This window comes from Panthera onca, chromosome B4 (assembly GCF_046562875.1).
Source record: "Panthera onca isolate mPanOnc1 chromosome B4, mPanOnc1 haplotype 2, whole genome shotgun sequence".
NCBI lineage: Eukaryota > Metazoa > Chordata > Mammalia > Carnivora > Felidae > Panthera > Panthera onca.
This window is the reverse complement of record NC_138345.1, coordinates 76230508-76240475: the sequence shown is the minus strand read 5'-3', so window position 1 is coordinate 76240475 and position 9968 is coordinate 76230508. Positions and strand designations below refer to the sequence as shown.

Below are 9968 nucleotides of genomic sequence, written 5' to 3'. Positions count from 1 at the left end.
CGGAGGAGGAAAAGTGAGGAGGGAGTATTTAAGGCCAAGGAGGCACTCGAGCGTCTTCCCATAGATTTACACCCCACACGTAAGCAGGAAGGCAAATTACAAACACCAAGGCTCACAACCACACATACACGTGCACGCCCAGCCCCACAGAAGCGGATGCGCATGCCCGTGGCTCCGCGCGTACCTACTTAGTTTTCTGTGCTGTAGATGCCCCCCATTCCACCCCCGCCCAGCCCAGCGCGGCTTCTTCTACCCCCCGCACCGGGAAGGTTTACCAAACCGGACCCCACCGGGCCAGAGGAGAGTGTTTCTCTATAGGGGGAGGGGAGGTCCTTCCCACCGGGGCGGAAGCGGCGCTCTCCGGACGGGCGGACTTAGCTCTCGTCCTGGGAACATCTGGAGGGGGCTGGGAGGGGCGCGCATCCAGGGCGGACGTGGATTGGCTGTGCGGAAGGAGGGAGGCGGGGTCTCGGCGAGGGGCGGGGCTCACTGGCCCCTTTAAAGCCTTGACATCAAGAGGCGGCCCCAGCACCCCCCTTCTTCTGCCCCCCGCCCCCGAGCCGCGGCCATGGACCCGGCGGATCCGGCCTGCCCTGGCCCAGTTCAGCACCTCATTTCGGTGAGTTCCAGGCCTACTTGGGATTTAAAAGGCGGCGAGTGGAGGGTCTGTAAGCTCTGGGCTGGGGGTGGGCGGTTTGAAGGGTAAGGCTCTCGTGGCAGCCTTGGGTCGGAGGGGGCGGCGCGCCTTCCTGCCCGGACCTAGCTGCCTGCCCCTCCCTCCCGCCGCACTGTCCCGGGGTGGGGGTGGGGGGTCCGGCTGCGACTCTGTCCACCCCTACCCCACCCCCTACCGCCCCCCGCGCCATCCTCGCGCACACTCCATGGCCCCGGAAGGGAAACTTTCGGGACAGGGGGATGTTCCGGGGGCCGGTCTCCCTCCCTCTTTGAAAGCACTGACCTTGCCCCAGCTGCGCACCCCACCCCACCCGCATCCCACTGTCCGGGTGCCGCTTAGCGGTGCGGGGTTGTTGCGCAGGGGGGAGGGAGGCTCTCCCCAAAGCGCAGGCGCGGAGACGAGCCCCGGGCTCCTCTTCGCCCTCCTTGCAGTCCCCGTGGCCTGGGGCGGTAGGGCGTGGGGAAGATGGGGAGAGGCGGAGAGATCAGGGTCTCTAGGAACAATCCTTCTGTGGCTTTGAGGGGCTGCGGGAAGGAAGGAGGCGGGGGCCGGGAGGCTGAACACTAAAGAGAGACTGAGGGAGGGAGAAGGGCTGGGCAGGGTGTGGGGCCAGGGCAGCGCCTGCAGAAAAGGCTCTCTGGGTCCTGGCTGCGGTGCCAGAAGAATGCAGAGAATTTATCTGTGCCCGACACTCCCCTGGCCTAGGCCGACTAGAAAAGCGGCTCACCGAACCCCAGCCCCCTTCTCCTTATTCTGGGCCCAAGGCCCCATGTCTCCAGTCCTGGCACTGCCCCAAGGGCACGAAGGTCCCTCACCTCCCGCAGGCCTGTTTTTCCAGGTTCTCAGCTCTATCCATCCAGCCTGCCAGCTGCTACTTCGCAAATGCTCGCCTTTCTGAGGAACCAGGGGGGTCTTACACTGATGGGTTCCTGGCTGTGAAGGCAAACCCCTCTTATTCCCTCCCAACCACCCTCGCCCTCTCCACGGGTCCTCTTGCCTAAGCACAACTGTCTGCCAGAGGTAGTGGCTGGAGGAAGATGCCTGGGACAGGGGTGGTCCTGGGGGACAGGAGAGAGGGAGTCAGTGTCTAACCATTCTATGGACAGTACTTTTGGAAAAAATGAACCCAGCCTAGTCGTCTTGTTGCAGACCCTCTCTTGGAAGACATTATGCCAGCTGACTCCAAGACCCCTGGTCTTTCAAGAAGGGAGACACAAAATTCACTTCTCGTATTGGTTCCCTGACTTTCTGTGAACAGCCTAGGGTTAGTGGGTTTCCTACTTCAGAGAAACATGTATTCCTGTCTGGGGAGCTATTCCCACATAATTCAACTTTGTTTTCTAAGTCTGTCGTCTCGGCATGAGGTGGCTCAGGCACTCCAGCATCTTTCTTCAGTTTAGGTCTTTGGAACAGAGTGGGAACCTAGAGAGGCAGATGGCCTGGGCTGCAGAGAAGGCTGTTCCACAGTAGGCAGAAACCAATGTATATGAGGACCAGGCTGCTATCTCTGTGGACTGGGAGTCAGAAGCACTGGTGTCTTCTCTTCCCAGCTTGCTGTGTGACTTTGGCCAAGAGAGCTTGCCTCTCTGGGGCTCTTTTTCTCCTATCTGTAAAATTCAGCAATTGCACTAGAGAGCTCTAACATTCCCTTTCGCTTTTTGACATTGTGTGGTTCCACTGATAAATGAATCTGAAAGGTAGAAAGGTCCTCTGGCAGGGTGGCTTTGAAGTTTGAAGGGGTAGATGTTGGGTGATACAGTTCTAAGTCATAGTTGCTTAGGACTGGAACCTTGGGGTGGAGAGGAGCAGACTCCCTTATTCTGCCTGAGAAGAATTGCTTCTTCTGCCATTGTCTTGCTTACCCTTGGTGGATTGGGGTATGAACTCTTGTTGGCTGGGGTTTGGCCCACCCATCAAGGCCTCTGCTGAGACATCCTGGCAGGCCAGTCTTTGAGTTGGGCCTTTGGGGAGGAGTTGAGAGAAGGGGTGGCAGCCAAGGGCCAGTAGGGTAAGCAGATTCCCAGGAGACAGTTTGCATCTCAGCTGTTGGGACTTGTTTTAGGATCTGAGCCAGGGAGCACAGCACACTCATCCACCCTCTTATGGGAAGAGGACGAGAGCCCTGCTGCTGTTGCCCATCTCACTCCCTGACCCTACTCACCTCACCTGTGCCCTCCCCCACCCCTCTTCCCTACCTAGTCCCCAGGCAGTGGGCTTAAGGAGTCTTCCCTGCTGCCTTTATCCAGTCCAGCCAGCCTCCCAAGCCCTTCCATGGCAGCCAAGCAGCAGGGAGAAACTGCCCCAGCCCCACCTTTCCCAGCCTCCTTCCCTCCTGGGGGTACAGTTTCTCAGGAGTCAGGTTCTCCAGGTTGGGACTTGCTCTCTAGCCCAAGAGCCAAAGCCTTCACGTTTTCCTTGTTTGTTTTCATCCTTGATCTCCCAGGTGCCAAAGGGGATGTTAGAGGAGGTGGTAGTTAGAGAGGCTGTGGGATTGGTTAGACATGGGACGCATTCTCCTGCATTGCTAGCTCTCCTGGGCCTGGGGAGCCCTCTTCCCTGGGCCCTGCTGCCCATGGATTGAAGCTACAACAGGAGGTATTTAGGTTAGACCCCAAGGAAACCTTCCTCACTGCGAGGAGTCCCTGGATTGGAGAATGGAAGCTCCCAGGGAGGTCAGTTTCCCAGAAAGTGGTTAATGGTGGAGTCCCTGTCAGAGTGAAGGATGCGGCTGTTGCTAGGCAGAGGCTGCTGTTTCCTCTTGGGGTGTGGCTCCGAGGCTGGCCAGCCAGAGGCCCCGTTAGAAGCAGGAGGAAAAAGGACCCTTGCCTGATAGCTGAAGAAGGGACCCTGGCCCCGTCAGCTCTGGCTCACCAGAACTGCATCCCTTAGAACAAATGCCACTTCTCGCCCTGCTTCCCCCGGCTCCTCCCCCAATTCACCACCACTACCACAGTCTGCTTTGACAATCCTCACCCGAACCTGGCAGGCTCCTCCAGCCCTAGTCTGGCTGCACTAATGGACTGATTGGATTTTCTATACTTGGAGTTTGGGATTTCTGATTGAACATGCAAATTTATGTAAATCAACCTGGGATCTGCCACCACATCAAAACAACATAGTCATAGGCTGGAAGGAATCCTAGAGACATCTAGTCCAACGCCCTCGTGTTAAAAATGGGGAAACTGTGAAGTCCAGAGGGGGAAGTGATTCATGCAATGATGAGTGTCAGAGGCAGGGCTCCTGACTCTGGTCTAGTGTTTTACATGGTTCCAGCCTGCCTTAATTTCTCATGCATGAGGGGCCTGGCCAAACTTAAAGCAGAGAGGGCATTTCTTGAACCTGAGATTGTGGAGAGCTGGACTTTTGGAGGGTCAGAGTGTTATCTCAGGGGCTCTGGTCAGCTCTAACATGCTGAAGAAAAATAACTTCCAATTCCCTAGAGCAACACCCTTAATGTTTTTCCCCAGGCCCTGCCCTGGAAGGTTGGAGGACAAGGTCATTGGCTGCTCCTGGCTTGGCCCTTGCGGTTTCCCCAGAGCTGAGATTGTGTCTGTTCCCAGCATCTCTCACAGTACCAGGCACATAGGCTGTGGATGGCTCCGCACAGGCAGTGCCTCTGTGTTGACCCTCCCATCCTCATTTGAGCTTCTGCTGCTTCCCTCCATGGCCATGATGGGAAAAGATCTTTAGTCGTCTGTGACTCTTTGCCTACCTTCCCCTGCCCTTCTGGAGGGCACAGGCCAGCTGGACCTCCTCTGCAGGTTTCTACAACAGTGACAGACCACGCCACCTTGCTATAAGAAGGGTCTCGTTATTTTGAAATCAGTGCCAAAGTTGGAAGGGGGTTGCAGAGATGGGCTTGACTCCCTGAGAAGTAGTCTCCCCACTTCTAGACATATTTCTGATCTGATCCACCCTCCCAGCTGCAAGATGCCCCTTGTTCCCACTTTGCAGATGGCGCCCGCGGTGTGGGGCTGTTGGGAGGGCTGAGCGCTCACTTACCCTGCAGTGCCTGTGTGCGTTGCGGAGATCCAGAGGTGCTCAAAGCAGCTGTTGATCTGCTTTGCAGTACTTTGGCAGAGTGAGTGTCCACACACATTCAAGATCAGAGGCCCTGGCCCAAAACGCAGCAGGAACGGAACCAGCACCTTCAGTTCCTCACTACCCAGTGGCCCTCAGCTCCTGTATTCTTAGTTCTGTGTGAGGGGAAAGCCTCCCTGGGCCTCAGTTTCCCAGCCTGTGCTGATGGATTAATAACACATCATAGCTGGGGTGTGGCACTTGCTCAATAATTACCATTTTCCCAGCTCTGGGAGTTAACACAGATGAAAGAAGCCTGAGGAGGCCAGGCTGTTATTAAGGTGAATTATCATTGCTATTATTACTGATTTCTACAAATCCAGCAGCCTCTGAGAAGAGCACAGCCAGGCACACTACCTGGACCTTATAGCTGTCCTTGGGCTCTGGAATTTCTCCAGTATTCACCAAGCTTTTAAAAAATATCTATCTACGGGCACCTGGGTGGCTCAGTCAGTTAAGCGTCCGACTTCGGCTCAGGTCATGATCTCGTGGTTTGTGAGTTCGAGCTCCGCGTCGGGCTTTGTGCTGACAGCTCGGAGCCTGGAGCCTGCTTCCGATTCTGTGTCTCCATCTCTCTCTGCCCCTCCCCCACTTGTGCTCTGTCTCTCTCTATCAAAAATAAATAAAATGTAAAAAAAAAAAAAAAAATTTAAAAAATATCTATCTATATGCATATAGATAGGTATTTTTTATTTTATTTATTTTTTCTTTTACTTAAAAAAATTTTAAGTTTATTTATGCTTGAGCAAGAAAGAGAGAGCAGCAGAGAGAGCATCTGAAGCAGGCTCCACACTATCAGCATGGAGCCTGATGTGGGGCTTGAACTCCTGAACCGTGAGGTCATGACCTGAGCTAAAATCAAGAATCGGATGGATGCTTAACCTCCTGAGCCACCCAGGGGTCCCTATAGATAGATATTTTAAAAAGAGAGATGACCCCATTCTGCTTCTCATGCTGATGCCTGCAAGGCTTGAGTGGTTGTGGGTGCTGCTTGGGGCACTCGTCTACAGTTCTCACTGTCATGAAGGGCTTGAAATTGTCCCTCCCTGGGTAGAATGATGAGGTTGATCCTAGATGGGACTGTGAGGGGCCCCAGAACTCCTGGGGTGTGGCCCTAGGATTCTCAGCAGTCACAGTTCTGTGGCCTGATTCATTTTACCCCTAGCTGACTTGATGTGGGGGCTGCAGGTGGTCCTTTTATGGGAGGACCTGTTGAGACACCCCCAGAACCTGTCCGCAGCAGCCGTAGGTACTCCCGGGTGTCATTTACCCCAGTGTACTCCCATCTGCCCCAAACTCTCCCCTTGCCCAACCTCCCACCTTTGCCTCTGCCCTGTGCGATCTAGAATGAACCCAGGAGGAGGCGGCCCTGACCACCTTCTGAATAGTTTGGTGCTACCATGCTGCACCACAGCCTGGGTGTGAAAGGGCCTGTCTCCTAGCTCAGTGAAGAAAGGGAGTGAAGACTGGTGTCCTTTGGCCTCATCTAGCCAGATCTCCTCACCACTCCCTTGTCCCAGGGACCTGGTCCCTACTTCTAATACGGGAATATCCCCATATTCCCCATTCTAATAATCCCCAGCTGGGATGAGCTTTAGAAATCACCTGGGAGGGGCATGTAGGTAGCTCAGTTGGTTAACCATCCAACTTCGGCTCAGATCGTGATCTCGCAGTTCATGAGTTCGAGCCCCGTGTCAGGCTCTGTGCTGACAGCTCAGAGCCTGGAGCCTGTTTCCGATTCTGTATCCCCCTCTTTCTCTGCCCCTCCCCTGCTCACACTCTCTCTGCCTTAAAAATAAATAAGCATTAAAAAAGTTAAAAAAAAAAAAAAAGAAATCACTTGGGAAAGTGGTTATACCTTCTTTTTTTTTTTTTAAGTTTTGTATTGCAGTTTTTCATTAGACATATTTTTAACATAGTCCAAAAATCAAAATGGTACAAAAAGGTATACGTTGAGAAATTGTGCTCCCACCTCCACCCTCTTTTCCTCTACAGATAATCACTTATTTTTTACATAGCCCTCAAGAATGTCTTTACGCAGGGGCACCTGGGTGGCTCATTTGGTTAAGCAACTGACTCTTAACTTTCAGCTCAGGTCGTGATCTCATGGTTGTGGGATTGAGCCCCATGTCATGCTCAGCGTAGAGCTTTTTTGGAATTCTCTCTCTCTCCCTCTCTCTTGTTCTCTCCCTCCCCCGCTCATTCTCTCCCTTGCTCATTCTCTCTCTCTCTCTCTCTCTCTCTCTCAAAATAAAAATTAAACTTAAAAAAGAATACACAAAACGAATGTAATGCGTATTCTTGGGTTTTTTCCCTTACCCAAAAGACAGCAGATAGCATATATTGCTTCATCTGGTACCTGTTGGCAATATCTGAGTGTGCATGGGTTTTTTCCTTCCATCTCTGTCAGGTCTCTGGTTTCTGATCTTTACCACCCACCCAGGGCCCCCCCAGTTGGCCCCAGGCCATTAGCAGGGTTTGTTCAGCTTCATATACTAAACTTCATTCAGATGCCAAGGTGTAGGCCAAAACCAGCCTCTGAGGAATTCTCAAGCTCTGTCCAGCAGTTACCATGTGCTAGTGTTGTGCTAAGGAAAGGGCATATATTGTAAGAACCAGTAATCAGAGGACCTGGTCCACCTTGGTGTGTGTGGGAGTGTGCATGTGTTGCCGAGGGGGGCGGGGCACATGGTATGGCACAGTATGAAGCTGGGAGCAAGGGTCTGGGCCCAGGACTGCGATGTGGTGCCACGTGACCTGGAAGGCTGGGTTTTTCAGCTTGACCTCTTTCCCAGTCTGCGGGATGTCCTGGGCCCCTTGACTTTTATTATGTCCAAAACAAGAAACCCCTTTCTCTGTCAGATGGCATGGATAAGGCCTCCTCCCCACCCCCACCCCACCGCCTTCTGTCCCCAGCTCTGGGCCTGCAGGCTGCTGAAGCTGGAACCTTCCTTTCCACTGCAGGCTGAGGGGAAGTTGGGGGGTGTTTGCTTCTCACTTCCTCTCTAGACGGCACCTCACTTCCTGTCCCTGGGACTAGAAGAAGGCTAAAGCTCTTGGCTTTGCTGTCCCTTCCTCTCCCCACTCCCCGCCCCCCACCCCCTGCTTTCCTGAGAAGCCTGTGGGCCCTGTGGGAGGAAGGCAGAATCAAAGCCAAGGGCTTCTCCTAAAAGCCCTGCCAAGCTCCTCACCTTCAACCCCCTACCCCACATGAGGGGACCTGTCTTCTCAGCTGCAATCCCTTTCCAGACATGATCTCATCCTTCTATGTCCTGCAGGAGGAGAGAAGTCAGAGAATTCATCCCATTTTACAGATAGGAAAACTGAGTCCCAGAAGGGTTCTAGGCTTCACCCAGGGTCATTTAGTGTGGCTGAGCCAGAACCGGAATCCAGGAAGTCTCACTCCCATTTGTGGGCACAAATAAGAGCAGAGAGTGAGGGTTTGTGAGTGTGCCAGAGCTACTTTTGTTCCCAAGGAAGGCTGCTTTCTTCTTGCCAGAGCTGGTAGCTTAGGAGGTCACCTCCGCGCTCTGGCCAAATGGCAACCACGAAGTCAACACTGAAGCCGCCTGGACGTGGAAGGCATTTGGCTGGCCAAAGCCTGTTCCCTTTGAAGAAAGAGGCCAAGAGAGGAAGCTGGGGGGGTCAGCCCTGGGGGCTGGGAGGGTAGAGCCTGCAGGTGCAGCCTGAGAGCCATCAGGCTATGCAGCCTCCCAGGCCCTTTTCCTCTTGGACCTGAGAGCAGATCTCTGATGTACCAGTAGTCAACTCAGCAGTCGCCTCTACTGCTGCCTCCAGGAGCCTCTCTGCCTCAGCTCTTCCTGTGGGACCCAGCACGTGTCTCTGGTTACACCCAGGGTGTTGAAAATATGCTGACTCTGCTGTTGGGTCAGGAGATAGGAGAGGAGTTAGTAACTGGCATGGGCCAGGGGACCAGGAAACACTCACCTTCAAATGCCCTTCAGTCCAGCTGCACTGAGTCATTCTGTTTCCGTACACACCCACAGATTTCTGCCGCCTTCTGTTCATGCCTGCCTTTTGCCTAGAATGACCCCCTTGCCGTTCCCTTGTCCCTAAACCCTACGGGTCTATAAAGTCCCACTTCACTTGATGCCTTGAGTTCTGAAAAAACTGTTTCAACTGCAGCTCAATATTTCTCTCCTGGTTTTTAAAGTTCTCAAAAAAAAAAAAATTCTCTCGTGGGACTTCCTTCACAGTACAGCTATCACCTACATGTCTTATGTCCCCCAACAGACTGCAAGCCCCAAGAGGTGAGAAGAACTGATCCTTCTCTGAGTGGCCCCCCAGTACCCAGTGTTGTGACTCCCACTGAGTGATCTGTTTGGAAATATCCTCAAAATAAATAGATTAGTCCCGTTTGCCAGAGGGAACCACTGAGGCTTGGGAGTGGGTTGAGGGCTTGGATAGGGACAAATCTGAAACCGTCCCTTCCTCACCTCTCAGCATGGTTTGTCATATGGGCCCTCAGAGCCATTTGGATGGGGCACAGTTGGGGGTCTTGAAGAGACCCTGATGAGCCCACCATCTCTTCTTTCTGGTCTTATTCTGTCTGGAATGAAAGGAGATCACCAGGTTCAGGGCCTCGTGGACAGAAGCAGTGCACTGGCAGCAAGTGGGGGTACAATTATGTAGGCAGGGCTCCTCGGGGAGCTCCCCTTCTGATAGCCCGGGAAGTCCCGTCTTCCTCATAGGGGAGGACTAGAGAAGAGGACACAGTACATTTGGTCCTGCAGGAGGCACTTCAAGAAGACAGATCAATGTGGGCAGCATCAGTTCAGGACAGCTTTTCAGGAGAATTGCTCTGGAGCCAGGGCAGGGCTTCCAGGACTGTGCCGAGGGCTTTGGTCTGTCCCCGAGGCACTCAGAGGTCATGGGAAGATTTGAGGCAGGAGGGACACAATTAGACTTACAGTTTTAGAAAGATGATTGCTCTGGTGGAGCTTCTTGGAAAAGTGATTGTGGCAGGGAAAATATAAGATAAGTCTGGAACATTTTATGGTGCCAGAAAGTAAGCAGATGTTAAAAAGTAAATACATTTTCGGGGTGCCTGAATGGCTCAGTCAGTTGAGCGTCCGACTTCGGCTCAGGCCGTGATCCCACGGTTCATGTGTTCGAGCTCCACATCGGGCTCTATGCTGACAGCTCAGAGCCTGGAGCCTGCTTCGGATTCTGTCTGTCTCCCTCTCTTGCT

The 9968-nt window shown here is 53.4% G+C and overlaps 1 protein-coding gene across 3 annotated transcripts in view; it reads left to right on the top strand.

The window, feature by feature from the left end:
- Positions 1 to 499: 499 nt before the first annotated feature.
- NCKAP5L (NCK associated protein 5 like) overlaps positions 500 to 9968 on the top strand; it is a 32694-nt gene continuing 23225 nt past the window's right edge. For 2 of the 3 annotated variants that reach the window (XM_060657693.2, XM_060657692.2), the window contains exon 1: positions 502 to 619. The gene's annotated coding sequence lies outside the window, so the exon portion shown is untranslated. Of the gene's footprint in view, positions 620 to 9968 lie in introns of all 3 variants that reach the window. The other variant, XM_060657691.1, reaches the window with a different exon arrangement.